Source organism: Arvicanthis niloticus, chromosome 2, assembly GCF_011762505.2.
Source record: "Arvicanthis niloticus isolate mArvNil1 chromosome 2, mArvNil1.pat.X, whole genome shotgun sequence".
NCBI lineage: Eukaryota > Metazoa > Chordata > Mammalia > Rodentia > Muridae > Arvicanthis > Arvicanthis niloticus.
The window spans coordinates 51984-67968 of record NC_047659.1 but is presented as its reverse complement, the minus strand read 5'-3'; positions in this window follow the sequence as shown (position 1 = coordinate 67968).

The window sequence follows — 15985 nt, the reverse complement described above, 5'->3', positions numbered from 1 at the left end:
CTGGATGCCCTTCTGTTCTCTACTCTCTCTGGATTCCCTTCTGTTCTCTACTCTCTCAAGATGCCATTCTGTCATCTATCTCTCTGGATGCCCTTTTGTTCTCTATCTCTGTATGCCCTACAGTCTTATATTCTCTCTGGATGCCTATCTGTCCTCTCCTCTCTCTGGTTGCCCTTCTGTTCCCTTGTCTCTCTGCATTCACTTCTGCCTCTCCTCTCTCTGGATGTGCTTCTGTCCACTCCTCACTCTGGATGCCCTTCTGTCCTCTTTTTTTCTGGATGCCCTTCTGTCTTCTTCTCTATATAGATGCCTTTCTGTTCTCTCGTCACTTGTTTATGCCCTTCTGACTTCCCCTCTCTAGGGATGCTTTTCTATTCTCTCCTCTCTCTGGATGCCCTTCTGTTCTCTCCTATCCTTGGATGCCCTTCTTTCTTCTCCTCTCTCTGTATGCCCTTCTGTACTCTCCGCTCTCAGCATGCCCTTCGGTAATCATCTCTTTCTGAATTTTCTTGTGTTCTCTCCTCTCATTGGAAGCCATTCTTTTCTCTCATTTCTCCGGATGCCTTTCTGACCTCTTTTCTCTCTGGATGCCCTCTATCTTCTCTCTCTGGAGGCCATTCTGTCCTCACCTGTCTCAGGATGATATTCTCTCTTCTATCTCTCTGGATAGACTTTCTGTTCTCTCCTCTCTCCAGATGCCCTTCTGTTTTCAACTTTTTCCGGATGCCCTTCTGTCCTCGTTTCTCTCTGAATTCCCTTCGGTCTTCTCCTCTCTCCAGATGCCCTTCTGTCCTCACCTCTCTTTGGATGCCCTTCTGTTCTCTCCTCTCTCTGGATGCCCTTCTGTCCTCTCCACTCTCTGGATGTCCTTTGTACTCTTCTCTCTCTGGATGCCCTTCGGTCTTTTCCTCTCTCCAGATGACCTTCTCTCCTCTCCTCTCACTGTATGTTTTTCTGTCTTCTCCTCTCTCTGGATGCCATTCTGTTCTCTTCTCTTTCTGTATTCCCTCCTGTACACTCCCCTATCTGGATGCCCTTGTGTTCTTTCCTTTCTCTGGATGCCCTTCTATCCTCTCCTCTCTCTGGATGTCCTTTGTACTCTTCTCTCTCTGGATACCCTTCTATCTTGTCCTCTCTCCAGATGATCTTCTCTCCTCTCTACTCTCTGGATGTTTTTCTGCTTTCTCCTCTCTCTGGACGCCATTCTGTTCTCTTCTCTTTCTGGATTCCCTTCTGTCCTCTCCTTTCTCTGGATTCCCTTCTGTGCTCTTTTTCCTCTGGATGCCCTTCTGTATTCTCCTCTATCTGGATGCCTTTCTGTTCTCTCCTCACTTGTTTATGCCCTTCTGACTTCCCCTCTCTCAGGATGCTTTTCTATTCACTCCTATCTCTGGATGCCCTTCTGTCCTCTCCTCTCCTTGGATGCCCTTCTTTCTTCTCTCTCTCTGTATGCACTTCTGTACTCTCCACTCTCGGCATGCCCTTCGGTCATTTTTTCTCTCTGGATGCCCTCTCTCTTCTCTCTCTGTAGGCCATTCTGTCCTCACCACTCTCAGGATGACCTTCTGTCCTCTATCTCTCTGGATGACCTTCTGTTCTCTTCTCTCTCAAGATGCCATTCTGTTCTCAACATTTTCCGGATGCCCTTCTGTCCTCTTTTCTCTCTGGATTCCCTTCTGTATTCGCATCTCTCCAGATTCCCTTCTGTCCTCACCTCTCTCTGGATGCCCTTCTATTCTCTCCTCTCTCTGGATGCCGTTCTATTCTCTCCTCTCTCTGGATGCCATTCTGTACTCTCCTATCTCTGGATGCCATTCTGTACTCTCCTATCTCTGGATGCCCATTGTACTCTTTTCTCTCTGGAGGCCCTTCTATCTTCTCCTCTCCCCGGATGCCCTTCTGTCATCTCCTCTGTCTGGATGCCCTTCTGTCTTCTCCTCTCTCCAGATGACCTTCTCTTCTCTCCTCTCTCTGGATGTTTTTCTGTCTTATCCTCTCTCTGGATGCCATTCTGTTCTCTTCTTGTTCTTGATTCCCTTCTATCCTCTATTCTCTCTGGATGCTCTTCTCTCCTCTTCTTCCTCTGGATGCCCTTCTGTATTCTCCTCTATCCAGTTGCCTTTCTGTTCTCTCTTCACTTGTTTATGCCCTTCTGACTTCCCCTCTCTTGCGATGCTTTTCTATTCTCTCCTCTCTCTGGATGCCCTTCTGTTCTCTCCTATACTTGGATGCCCTTCTTTCTTCTCCTCTCTCTGTATGCCATTCTGTACTCTCCTCTCTCTGGATGCCATTCAGTCCTCTCCTCTTTCTGGATTATTTTGTGATCTCTCCTCTCTTTGGCTCCCATCTGTTCTCTACACTCCCCGGGATGCCCATCTGTTCTTTCCTTTCTTCAGATGTCCTTCTGTCCTCTTTTCTCTCTGTATGCCCTCTGTCTTCTCTCTCTGGAGGCCATTCTGTTCTCACATCTCCCAGGATGACCTTCTGTCCTCTATCACTCTGGATGACCTTCTGTTCTCTCCTCTCTACAGATGCCCTTCTGTCCTCTCCTCTCTTGGGATGTTTTTCTGTCTTCTCCTCTCTCTCTGTATGTTCCTCTGTTTTTTCATCTCTCTGGCTGCCATTCTGTCTTCTCTCTCTGGATGCTCTTCTGTTCTCTCATCTCTTTGAATGCTCGTGTCCTCTCCTCTCTCTGATTGCCCTTGTGTCTTCTCCTCTCTCTGGAGACCCTTCTGTTTTCTCCTCTCTCTGGATGCACTTCTGTTCTCTTCTCTCTCCTGATGCCCATCTGATTTTCTCCTCTGTCTGGATGCCCTTCTGTTCACTTCTCTTTCTGGATGCCCTTGTGTTCACTCCTCTCTCTGGATGCCCTTGTGTTCTCTCCTCTCACTGGCTGCCCTACAGTTCTCTCCTCTCTATGGATGCCCTTCTGATCGCTCCTCTCTGAATGCCCTCTGTCCTCTCCTCTCTCTCTCTGGATGCCCTTTTGTTCTGTGCTATCTCTCAATGCCCATCTATTATCTCCTTTAACCTGATGTCCTTCTGTCCTATCCTCTCTCTGGATGCCCTTTTGTTCTCTTCTATCTCTGGATGCTCTTCTGTCCACTCCTCTCTCTGTAGGGTCTTCTTTTTACTCCTCTTTCTGGATGTCATTCTGGTCTCTTCTCTCTCTGGATGATATTCTGTTCTCTCATCTCTCAGAATGCCCTTCTGTCTTCTCCTCTCTCTGGATGCCCTTCTGTTCTCTCCTCTCTATGGTTGCCCTTCTGTCTTCTTCTCTATCTGCATGCCCTTCTGTTCCCTTCTCTCTCTGGATGCCCTTCTGTTCTCTCATCTCTATGGTTGCCCTTCTGTCTTCTTCTCTATCTGAATGCCCTTCTGTTCCCTTCTCTCTCTGGATTCCCTTCTGTCCTCTCCTCGCTCTGGATGCCCTTCTGTCCTTTTCTTCCTCTGGATGCCCTTCTGTCTTCTTCTCTATCCGGATGCCTTTCTGTTCTCTCCTCACTGGTTTATGCCCTTCTGACTTCACCTCTCTCGGGATGCTTTTCTCTTCTCTCCTCCCTCTGGATACCCTTCTGTTCTCTCCTCCCCTTGGATGCCCTTCTTTCTTCTCCTCTCTCTGTATGCCCTTCTGTACTCTCCGCTCTCTGGATGCCCTTTGGTTCTCTTCTCGTTATGGATTCTGTTGTGTTCTCTCGTCTCTTTGGATGCCATTCTGTTCTCTCCTCTCTCCGGATGCCCTTCTGTCCTCTTTTCTCACTGGATGCCCTCTGTCTTCTCTCTCTGGAGGCCATTCTGTCCTCACCTCTCTCAGGATGACATTCTGTCCTCTATCTCTCTTGATGACCTTCTGTTCTCTCCTCTCTCTAGATGCCCTTCTGTTCTCAAACTTTTCCAGATGCCCTTCTGTACTCATTACTCTCTGGACTCCCTTCTGACTTCTCCTCTCTCGATGCCTTTCTGTCCTCACCTCACTCTGGATGCCCTTCTGTTCTCTCCTCTCTATGAATTCCCTTCTTTCCTCTCAATTATGAATGCCCTTCTGTCCTCTCCTCTCTCTGGATGCCATTCTGTTCTCTCCTATCTCTGGATGCCCAGCTGTTCTCTCCTTTCTCTGGATGCCCTTCTGTCCTTTTTCCTCTCTGGATGTCCTTTGTCTTCTCTTTCTGGAGGACTTTTTGTCCTCACCAGTCTCAGGATGACCTTCTGTCCTCTATCTCTTTGGATGACCTTCTGTCCACTCCTCTTTCTGGATGCCCTTCTGTTCTCTCCTCTCTCCGGATGCCCATCTGTTCTCTCCTTTCTCTGGATGCACTTCTCTCCTCTTTTCTCTCTGGATGCCCTCTGTCTTTTCTCTCTGAAGCCCTTTTTGTCCATAACACTCTCAGGATGACCTTCTGTCATTTGTCTCTCTGGATGACCTTCTGTTCTATCCTCTCTCCAGATGCCCTTCTGTTCTCAACTTTTTCCGGATGCCCTTCTGTCCTCATTTTTCTCTGGATTCCCTTCTGTATTCTCATCTCTCCGGATGCCCTTCTGTCCTAACTCTCTGGATGCTCTTCTGTTCTCTCCTGTCTGGATGCCCTTCTGTATTCTCCTCTCTCTTGATCCCCTTTGTACTCTTCTCTCTCTGGATGCCCTTCTGTCTTCTCCTCTCTCTGAATGACCTGTCATCTCCTCTGTCTGGATGCCCTTCTATCTTCTCCTATCTCCAGATGACCTACTGTCCACTCCTCTCTCTGGATTCCCCTGTGTCTCCTCCTCTGTCTGGATGCCCTTCTGTCCTCTTCTTCCTCTGGATGCCCTTCTGTCTTCTCCTCTATCAGGATGCCTTTCTGTTCTCTCCTCACTTGTGTATGCTCTTCTGACTTCTCCTCTCTCTGGATGCCCTTGTGTTCTCTCTTCTCTCTGGATGCCCTTTTGTTCTCTTTTCTCTCTGGATTAACTTCTGTCTTATCCTGTCTCTGGATGCCCTTCTGTACTCTCCTCTCTCTGGATGGTCTTCTTTTTACTCTTATTTCTAGATGCCATTGTGTTCACTTCTCTCTCTGGATGATTTTCTGTGCTCTCATCTCTCTGGATGCCCTTCTGTATTCTCCTGTCTCTGGATGCCCTTTTGTTCTCTCCTTTCTCTGGATGCCCTTATGTCTTCTCCTCTCTCTGAGTGCCCTTCTGTTATCGTCTCCCTCTGGATTCCATTCTGTCCTCTTCTTGCTCTGGATGCACTTCTGTCCTCTTCTTCCTCTGGATGACCTTCTGTCTTCTCCTCTATCCGGATGCCTTTCTGATCTCTCTTCACTTGTTTATGCCCTTCTGACTTCCCCTCTCTCGGAATGCTTTTCTATTCTCTCCTCTCTCTGGATGCCCTTCTGTTCTCTCCTATACTTGGATGCCCTTCTTTCTCCTCCTCTCTCTGTATGCCCTTCTGTACTCTCCTCTCTCTGGATGCCCTTCGGTCCTCTCCTCTTTCTGGATTCTCTTGTGTTCTCTCCTCTCTTTGGATTCTCTTCTGTTCTCTACACTCTCCAGATGCCCATCTGTTCTTTCCTTTCTCCGTATGCCCTTCTGTCCTCTTTTCTCTCTTTATGCCCTCTTTCTTCTCTCTCTGGAGGCCATTCTGCCCTCACATTTCTCAGGATGACCTTCTGTCCTCTATCTCTCTGGATGACCTACTGTTCTCTCCTCTCTCCAGATGCCCTTCTGTCCTCTCCTCACTTGAGATATTTTTCTGTCTTCTCCTCTCTCTGTATGCTCCTCTGTTTTTTCATTTCTCTGGATGCCCTTCTGTCTTCTCTCTCTGGATGCTCTTCTGTTCTCTCATCTCTCTTGATGCCCTTCTGTCCTCTCATCTCTCCAGATGTACTTCTGTTCTCTCCTCTCTCTGTATGCTCTTCTGTTCTTTCATCTCCCTGAATGCTCCTGTCCTCTTCTCTCCATGGATGCCCTTGTGTCTTCTCCTCTCTCTGAAGACCCTTCTGTTCTCTCCTCTCTCTGGATGTGTTTCTGTTCTCTCCTCTCTCCGGACGCCCTTCTGATTCTCTCCTCTATCTTGTTGCCCTTCTGTTCATTCCTCTCTCCAGATGCCCTTCTGTCCTCTCCTCTCTGGATGCCCTTCTGACTTCTCCTCTCTCTGGATGCCCTTGTGTTCTCTCCTCTCTCTGGATGCTATTCTGTCCTCTCTCACTGGATGCCCTACAATTCTCTCCTCTCTATGGATGCCCTTCTGTCCTCTCCTCTCTGAATGCCCTTCTGTCCACTCCTCTGTCTGGATGCCCTTCTGTTCTCTGCTCTCTCTGTATGCCCATCTATTCTCTCCTTTAACCAGATGTCCTTCTGTCCTCTTTTCTCTCTGGATGCCCTCTGTCTTCTCTCTCTGGAGGCCTTTCTGTCCTCACCTCTCTCAAGTTGACATTCTGTACTCTATCTCTTGGATGACCTTCTGTTCTGTCCTCTTTCCGGATGCCCTTCTGTTCTCTCCTCTCTCTGGATACCCTTCTGTCCTCTCCTCTATCTGGATGGCATTCTGTCCTCTCCTTTCTTCGGATACCCTTCTGGTCTATCCTTTCTCCATATGCCCTTCTTTCCTCTCCTCTCTCGGCATGTTTTTCTGTCTTCTCCTCTCACTGTATGCTCTTTTGTTTTCTCATGTCTATGGATGCCCTTTGGTTCTCTCCTCTCTCTAGATGCCCTTCTGTCCCGTCCTCACTCTGGATGCTGTTCTGTCTTCTTCTCGCTCTGGATGCCCTTCTGTTCTCTCATCTCATTGGATGCACTTCTGTCCTCTCATCTATCAGGATGCCATTCTGTCCTCTCCTCTCCCTGGATGCCTTTGTGTTCTCTCCTTTCTCTGGATGTCTCTCTGTTTTCTCCTCTCTCTGGATGGCCTTCTGTACTCTCCTCTCTTTGGATGGCTTTCTGTCTTCTCCTCTCTCTGGATGCACTTCTGTTCTATCCTCTCTCCGGATGCCCTTCTGTCCTATCTTCTCTCTGGATGTTTGTCTGTCTTCTATCCTCTAAGGATGCTGTTCTGTTCTCTCCTCTCTCTGGATGCCCTTCTGTCATCTCCTCTCTCTGGATGCCCTTTTGTTCTCTTCTCTCTCTGGATGATCTTCTGTTCTCTCATCTCTCTGTATGCCCTTCTGCTCTTTCCTCTCTCTGGATGCCCTTCTAATCTCCTCTATCAGGATGCCCATCTGTTTTCTTTTCTCTCTAGATGCCCTTCTGGTCTTTCGTCTCTCTCCATGCCCTTCAGTCTTCTCCTCTCTCCAAAATCTATTATTCTCTCCTCTCTCTGGATGCCCTTTTGTCCTCTCCAGTCTCTTGATGGCCTTATGTCTTCTACTCTCTCTGGATGCCCTTCTTTCTTCTCCTTTCTCTGGATGCCTTTCTGTCCTCTCCTTTCGCTGGATGCACTTCTGTCCTCTCCTATCTATGAATGATCTTCTGTTTTCTCTGCTTTCTGGATACCCGTCTGTTCTCTCCTCTCTCTAAATGCCCTTCTGTGCTCTCCTCTCTCTCGATGATTTTCTGTCCTCTCCTCTCTTTGGATACTCTTCTATCTTCTCCTTTCTCTGGATGCCCTTCTGTCCTCTTTTCCCTCAGGATGCCCTCTGTCTTCTCTCTCTGCAGGCCATTCTGTCCTCACCTCTCTTAGGATGACCTCCTGTACTCTGTCTGTTTGACCTTCTGTTCTCTCCTCTCTCCAGATGCCCTTCTGTTCTCTAATTTTCCGAATGCCCTTCTGTCCTCGTTTATATCTGGATTCTCATCTGACTTCTCCTCTTTCAGGATGCCCTTCTGGCCTCTCCTCTCTCTGGATGTTTTTCTGTCTTCTCCCATCTATGGATGCCATTCTGTTCTCTCCTCTGTCTGAATGCCCTTCTGTCTTCTCCTCTCTCTGGATGCCCTTCTATACTCTCCTCTCTCTGAATGTTATTCTGTCTTCTCCTTTCTCTGGATGCCTTTCTATCCTCACCTCTCTCAGGTTGACCTTCTGTCCTCTATCTCTTTGGATGACCTTCTGTTCTCTTTTCTCTCCGGATGCCCTTCTGTTCTCTGCTCTCTCCAGACGCCCTTCAGTCCTCTCCTCTATCTGTATGGAATTCTGTCCTATCCTCTCTGCGGATGCCCTTCTATTCTATCCTTCCTCTGGATGCCTTTCTATCCTCTCCTCTCTCGGGATGCTTTTCTGTTCTCTAATCTCTCTGGATGCCCTTCTGTTCTCTCCTCTCTTTGGATGGCTTCTCCTCTCTCTTTATGCTCTTCTGTTTTCACATCTCTCTGGAAGCCCTTCTGTCCTCTTCGCTCTCTGGATGCTCTTCTGTTCTCTCATATCTCTGGATGCCCTTCTGGCCTCTCCTCTCTCTGGATGCCCTTCTGTCCTCTCCTCTCTCTGGATGCCCTTGTGTTCTCTCCTCTCTCTGGAGACCCTTCTGTTCTATCCTATTTCTGGATGCATTCCTGTTGTCTCCTCTCTCTGGATGACCTTCTGTTCTTTCCTCTCTCCAGATGCCCTTCTTTCTTCTCCTATCTCCGGATGCCCATCTGTTCTCTCCTTTCTCTGGATGACCTTGTGTCCTCTTTTCTCTCTGGATGCCCTCTGTGTTCTCTCTCTGGAGGCCTTTCTGTCCTCACCAGTCTCAGGATGACCTTCTGTCTTCTATCTCTTTGGATGACCTTTTGTTCTCTCCTTTTTCCAGATTCTCTTTTGTTCTCTACTTTCTGGGGATGTCATTCTGTCCTCACCTCTCTCTGGATGCCCTTCTGTTCTCTCCTCTCTCCGGATGCCCATCTGTTCTCTCCTTTCTCCGGATGCCCTTCTGTCCTCTTTTCTCTCTGGATGCCCTCTATCTTCTACCTCTGAAGCCCCTTCTGTACTGTCCTCTCTCAGGATGACTTTCTGTCTTCTGTCTTTCTGGATGACCTTCTGTTCTCTCCTCTCTCCAGATGCAGCTTCTGTTCTCTACTTTTTCCACATGCCCTTCTGTCTTCTTTTCTCTCTGGATTCCCTTTTGTCTTCTCCTCTCTCTGGATGCCCTTCTGTCCTCACCTCTCTCTGGATGCCCTTCTGTTCTCTCCTCTCTCTGGATGCTCTTCTGTTCTCTTCTCACTCTGTATGCCCTGCTGTACTCTTCTTTTTGTGGATGCCCTTCTGTCTTCTCCTCTCACTGGATGCCCTTCTGTCATCTCCTCTTTCTGGTTGCCCTTCTGTCTTCTCCTGTCTCCTGTTGCCCTTCGGTGCTCTCCTCTTTCTGAAGGTTATTTCTGTCTTCTCCTCTCTCTGTATGCCCTTCTGTCCTCTTCTCTCTCTGGATGGTGTTCTGTTCTCTTTTCTTTCTGGATGCCCTTCACTTCTCACCTCTCTCTGAATGCCCTTCTGTACCCTCTCTCTCTAAATACCCTTCTGTCCTCTCCTCTCACTGGAGGCCCTTCTGTTCACTCCTCTCTCAGGATGCCCTTCTGTTCTATCCTCTCCCTGGATACCCTTCTGTATTCTCCTCCCTATGGATATTTTACTGGATTCTCTTCTCTCTGAAGGTTCATCTGTCCTCTCCTCTCACTTTATGCTCTTCTGTGTTCTCATGTCTCTGGATGCCCTTCTGTTCTCTCCTCTCTCTAGATGCCCTTCTGTCCTGTCCTGTCTCTGGATGCCCTTCTGTCTTCTTCTCTCTCAGGATGCCCTTCTGTTCTCTCATCTCTCCAGATGCCCTTCTGTCCTCTCCTCTCTCTAAATGCCCTTCTGTGCTCTCCTCTCACTCAATGTTTTTCTGTCCTCTCCTCTCTTTGGATACCCTTCTGTCTTCTCATTTCTCTGGATGCCGTTCTGTTCTCTCCTCTCTATGGATGTCATTCTGTTCTCTCCTTTCTCTGGATGCCCTTCTGTCCTCTTTTCTCTCTGGATGCCCTCTGTCTTTTCTTGCTGGAGGCCATTCTGTCCTCACCTCTCTCAGGATGACCTTCTGTCCTCTCTCTCTCTGATGACCTTCTGTTCTCTGCTCTCTCCATATGCCCTTCTGTTCTCTACTTTTTATGAATGCCCTTCTGTCCTCGTTTCTATCTGGATTCACATCTGTCTTCTCCTCTCTCCAGATGCCTTTTGTCGTCTCCTCTCTCTGGATGTTTTTCTCTCTTCTCCCATCTATGGATGCCCTTATGTTCTCTCCTCTGTCTGGATGTTTTCTGGTCTTCTCTTCTCTATGGATGTCCTTTTGTTCTCTCCTCAGTCTGGATATCCTTCTGTCTTCTCCTCTCTCTAGATGCCCTTCTGGTCTCTCCTCTCACTGGATGCCATTCTGTCTTCTCCACTCTCTGGAAGCCCTTCTGTCTTCTCTCTCAGGATGCCCTTCATTCCTCTTCTCTCTCTGGAGGTTCTTCAGTCTTCTGCTCTCTCTGGATGGGCTTCTGTTTTCTCTTCTTTTGGGATGTTCTTTTGTCCTCTCCACTCTCTGGATGCCCTTCTGTCTTCTCCTTTCTTTGGATGTCCTTCTGTACTCTCCTCTCTCTGGATGTCCTATTTCCCATTCCTCTCTCGATACTCTTCTGTTCTCTCCTCTCCCTGTATGCCCTTCTGTTCTCTCCTCTATCTGGATTCCCTTGTGTCCTCTTCTATCTCTGGATGCCATTTCTGTCCTCTCTTCTCTCGGGATGCCCTTCTGTCTTCTCCTCTCTCTGGATACCCTTTTGTTCTCTTCTATTCTCTTCTCTCTGTGGATGCCCTTCTGGTCTCTCCTCTCTCTGGATGCCATTCTGTCATCTCTGCTCTATGGATGTCCTTCTGTTGTCTCCTTTCTCTGGATGTCCTTCTGTCCTCTCCTCTCTCTTAATGCCCTTCTGTCCTCTCTTCTCTCTGGATGCCCTTCTGTACTCACCTGTCTCTGGATGCCCTTTTCTACTCTTCACACTCAGGAAGCCCTTCTGTCCTCTCCTCTCCATGGATTTTTTTCTGTCCTCTCATATCTCCGGTTGCCCTTCTGTTCTCTTTTGCCTCTAGATTATCTTCTGTTCTCTCATCTCTCTTGATGCCCTTCTTTTCTCTCCTCTTTATGGATGCCCTTCTATTCTCTCCTCTCTTTAGATTCCCTTCTGTCTTCTCCTCTCTCTAGATGCCGTAATGCTCTCTCCTCTCTCTGAATGCACTTCGGTCTTCTCCTCTCTCTGGATTCACTTCTCTTCTCTCCTCTCTCTGGATGCCTTTCTGTCCTCCTCTCTCTAGATGCCCTTCTGTGCTCTCATCTCTTTTGAAGCCTTTCTGTTCTCTCCTCTCACTGGATGCCCTTCGGTCTTCTCCTTTCTCTTGATGCCCTTCGGTCTTTGCTGCTCTCTGGATGCCGTAAGTTCTCTCCTCTCTCTGGATGCCCTTCTGTCCTCTCCTCTCTATGGATGCCCTTGTGTCCTCTCCACTCTCTGGATTCCCTTCTGTCCTCTCCTCACTCTTGATGCCCTACTGTTCTCTCCTCTCTTTGGATTCCCTTTTCGTCTTCTCCTCTCTCTGGATTCGCTTCTCTTCTCTCCTCTCTCAAGATGCCTTTGTGTCCTATATTCTAACTGGATATCCTTCTGTTCTCTCATCTCTCTGGATTCCCTTTTGTGTTCTCCTCTCTCTGGATGCCGTTCTGTCCTCTCCTTTCTATGGATGCCATACAGTCTTCTCCTCTCTTCCTATGCCCTTCTGTTCTCTAGATTCTATCGATGCCCTTCAGTCTTCTCCTCTCAGTGAATGCCCGACAATTTACTCCTCACACTGGATATCCTTCTGACTTCTCCTCTCTCTGGATGCCCTTCTGTCTTCTCCTCTCTCTGGATGCCCTTCTGTTCTCTCCTCTCTCTGGATGCCCTTCTGTCTTCTCCTCTCTCTGGATGCCCTTCTGTTCTCTCCTCTCTCCAGATGCCCTTCTGTCCTCTGCTCTCTCTGAATGCCCTACTGTCCTCTCCTCTATCTGGATTTCCTTCTGCCCTCTCATATCTCTGGTTGCCTTTCTGTTCTCTTCTCTCTCTAGATTCTCTACTGTACTCTAATCTCTCTGGATGCCCTTCTGTCTTCTCTCTCTGGAAGCCATTCTGTCCTCTCCTCTCTCCAGGGGCCCTTCTGTTATCTCCTCTCTTTGGGTGCCATTCTTTCCTCTCCTCTCTTTGGATGCTCTCATGTAGTCTTCTCACTCTCGTTGCTCTTCTGTTCTTCCCAATCTGTGAATGCCCTTCTGTCCTCTCCTCTCTCTACATGCCTTTATGTTCTCTCCTCTCTCTGGATGCAATTGTGTACTCTCCTCTCTTTTTATGCCCTTCTTTTCTCTCCTCTCCCTGGATGGCTTTCTGTTCTCTCCTCTCTCTGGATCCCTTCTTTACTCTACTCTCTCTGGATGCCCTTCTGTCCTCTCCTCTCTCTGGATGACCTTCTTTCCTCTGCTCTCTCTGGATTCCCTTATGTCTTCTCCTCTCTCTGGATGCCCTACTGTTCTCTCCTTTCTCTGGGTTTCCTTTTTGTCTTCTCCTCTCTCTGGATGCACTTCTCTTCTCTACTCTATCAAGAAGCCCTTGTGTCCTGTATTCTCTCTGGATATCCTGTTCTCTCATCTCTCTGGATTGCCCTTTGTGCTCTCCTCTCTCTGGGTCTCTTCTGTACTTTCCTCTCTCTGGATGCCCTTCTGTTCTCTCCTCTCTCCGGATTTTCTTCTGTCATCTCCTCTCTCTGTATGCCCTTTTTTTTTCTCCCTCGGGGTGACATTCTCTTGTCTCCTCTTTCTGGATGACCTTCGGTTCTCTCCTCTAACAGGATGCCCATCTGTCTTCTCCTCTCTCTGGATGCCCTTCTGTTTTCACCTATATATGGATGTCCTTCTGTCTTCTTCTATCTCTATATGCCCTTCTGTTCTCTCCCCTCTCTGGAAGACCTTTTGTTCTCTCCTCTCTCTTGATGCCCTTCTGTATTTTCGTCTCTCTGAATAACTGTCTGTTGTCTCCTCTCTTTGAGTGACCTTATTTTCTCTCCTCTATCCAGATGCCCTTCTGTCTTCTCCTCTCTCTGAATGCCCTTCTGTCTTCCCCTCTCTCTGGATGACCTTATGATCTCTCCACTCTCTGTATGATCTTCTGTCAAGTCATCTCTCTGGATGCCCTTCTGTCTCTTCCTCTCTCTGGATGCCCTTCTGTTTTCACCTATCTATGAATGTCTTTACGTCTTCTCCTCTCTATACATGCCTTTCTGTCCTCTCATCATGCTGGATGCCCTTCTGTATTCTCCTCTCTCTGGATGCCCTTCTGTTCTCTTTGCTTTGGATGCCCTTCCGTCCTCTCCTCTCTCTAGATGCCCTTCTGTATTTTCATCACTCTGGATGTCCTTCCATTCTCTCCTCTTTCCTGATGTCCTTCTGTCTTCTCCTCTCTCTGGATGTCCTTCTTTCCTCTCTCTGAATGCCATTCTGTCCTCTCCTCTCTCTGGATGCCCTTCTGTCTTCTTATCTCTCTGGATGCCCTTCTTTTCTCTCCTTCCTCTTGATTCTCTTCTGTCCTCTCATCCCTCTGGATGCCCTTCTATTCCCTTCTCTCTCTGGATATCTTTCTGTCCTCTCCACACTGGATGCCTTTCTGTCCTCTCCTTTCTCTGGATGGCTTTCTGTTCTCTCCACTCTCTGTATCCCTTCTGTACTCTACTCTATCTGGCTCCCTTCTGTAATCTAATCTCTCTGGATGCACTTCTGTTCTCTCCTCTCTCTGGTTGCCCTTCTGTCCTCTCCTCTCTCTGGATGCCCTTCTGTCTTCTCCTCTCTCCCTATGCCCTTCCATTCTCTTGATGCCCTTCAGGATTCTCCTCCATTTGGATGCCTGACAATTTTCTCCTCACTCTGGATATCCTTCTGTCTTCTCCTCTCTCTCTAGATGGACTTCTTTTCTCTCCTCTCTCTAGATGCCCTTCTGTTATCTCCTCACACTGGATGCCATTCTGTCCTCTCCTCTCTCTGGATGCCCTTCTGTATTCTCTCTCTGGATGTCCTTCAGTCTTCTGCTCTCTCTGGATGGGCTTCTGTTCTCTCCTCTTTCTGGATTCTCTCCTGTACTCTCATCTCTCTGGATGCCCTTCTGTTCTCTCTTCTTCTGGGATGTCCTTCTGTCCTCTCCACTCTCTGGATGCCCTTCTGTCTTCTCCTTTCTTTGGATGACCTTCTGTTCTCTCCTATCTCTAGAGGCCCTATTTTCCTCTCCTCTCTCTGGATCCCCTACTCTCCTTTCCTCTCTCTGGATTTCCTTCTGTACTCTCATATCTCTGGTTTCCCTACGGTTCTCTTCCCTCTCTAGATTCTCTTCTGTCCTCTAATCTCTGTGGATGCCCTACTATCCTTTCCTCTCTCTGGATTTCTTTCTGTCCTCTCATATCTCTGGTTTCCCTTCTGTTCTCTTCTCTCTCGAGATTCTTTTCTGTCCTCTAATCTCTCTGGTTACCCTTCTGTCTTCTTCTCTCTCTGGAAGACCTTTTGTCCTCTCCTCTCTCAGGATGCCCTTCTGTACTCTCCTCTCTGTGAATGACCTTATGTTGTCTCCTCTCAATCGATGTTCTTCTGTTCTTCCCAATCTGTGTATGCCCTTCTGTCCTCTCCTCTCTCTGGATGCCCTTCTGTTCTCTCATCTTTCTGGATGCCCTTCTGTTCTCTCCTCTCTCTATATGCCCTTCTTTACTCTCCTCTCTCTAGATGCCCTTCTGTTCTCTTCTCTCTGGATGCCCTTCTGTGCTCACCTCTCTCTGGATGCCCTTCTGTCTTCTCCTCTCTCTACATGCCCTTCAATTTTGTCCTCTCTCCATATTCCTTTCTGTCCTCTCATCTCTATGGATTCCCTTCTATTATATTTTCTCTATGGATTCTTTTCTGTTCTCTTATCTCTCTGGATGCCCTTTTGTCTTCTCCTATCTCTGGATGCCCTTCTGTCCTCTCTTCTCTCTGGATGCCCTTCTGTTGTCTCCTCTCTCTGAAGGCCCTTCTGTTCTCTCCTCTCTCTAGATTCTCTTCTGTTATGTCATATCTCTGGATGCCCTTCTCTTCTCTTCTCTCTCTGGATTATCTTCTGCTTGCTTATCTCTCTGCATGCCCTTCTTTTCTTTCCTCTCCTCTCTCTAGATGCCCTTCTGTTATCTTCTCTCACTGGATGCCATTCTGTCCTCTCCTCTCTCTGGATGCCCTTCCGTCTTCTCTTCTCTCTGGAATTCCTTCTGTCCTCTTCTCTCTCTAGATGTCCTTCAGTCTACTGCTCTCTTTGGATGGGCTTCTGTTCTCTCCTTTTTCTGGATTCTCTCCTGTACTCTCATCTCTCTGGATGCCCTTCTGTTCTCTCTTCTTTTGGGATGTCCTTTCGTCCTCTCCTCTCTCTGGATGGCCTTCTGTCTTCTCCTATCTTTTTATGCCCTTCTGTTCTCTCCTCTTTCTGGATGCCCTTTTTTCCTCTCCTCTCACTGAATACCCTTCTGTTCTCTTCTCTCTCTCTCTATGCCCTTCTGTTCTCTCTACTATCTGGATGGCCTTGTGTCCTCTTCTTTTTCTGGATGCTATTTCTCTCCTCTCTTCTCTCTGGATGCCCATCTGTTTTCTCCTCTCTCTGGATTCCCTTCTGTTCTTTTCTCTCTCTGGATAATCTTCTGTTCTCTCATCTATCTTGATGCCCATGTGTCCTCTGTTCTCTGGATGCCCTTCTATTCTTTCCTCTCCCTGGATGTCCTTCTGTTGTCTCCTCTCTCTAGATGCCCTTCTGTATTCTCCACACTCTGGATGCCCTTCTGTTCTCTCTTCTCTCTCGTTGCCCTTCTGTCCTCTTATCACTATAGATGCTCTCCTGTACTCTCATCTCTCTGGATGCCCTTCTCTTTTCTCCTCTCTCCGGATGCCCTTCTGATCTCTCCTCTCTTTGGATGCCCTTCAGTCTCTCCTCTCTGTGGATGCCCTTCTGTTCTCTTGTCTCTCTGGAGGCCCTTATTTACTCTCTTCTCTCTGGATGTCCTTCTGTC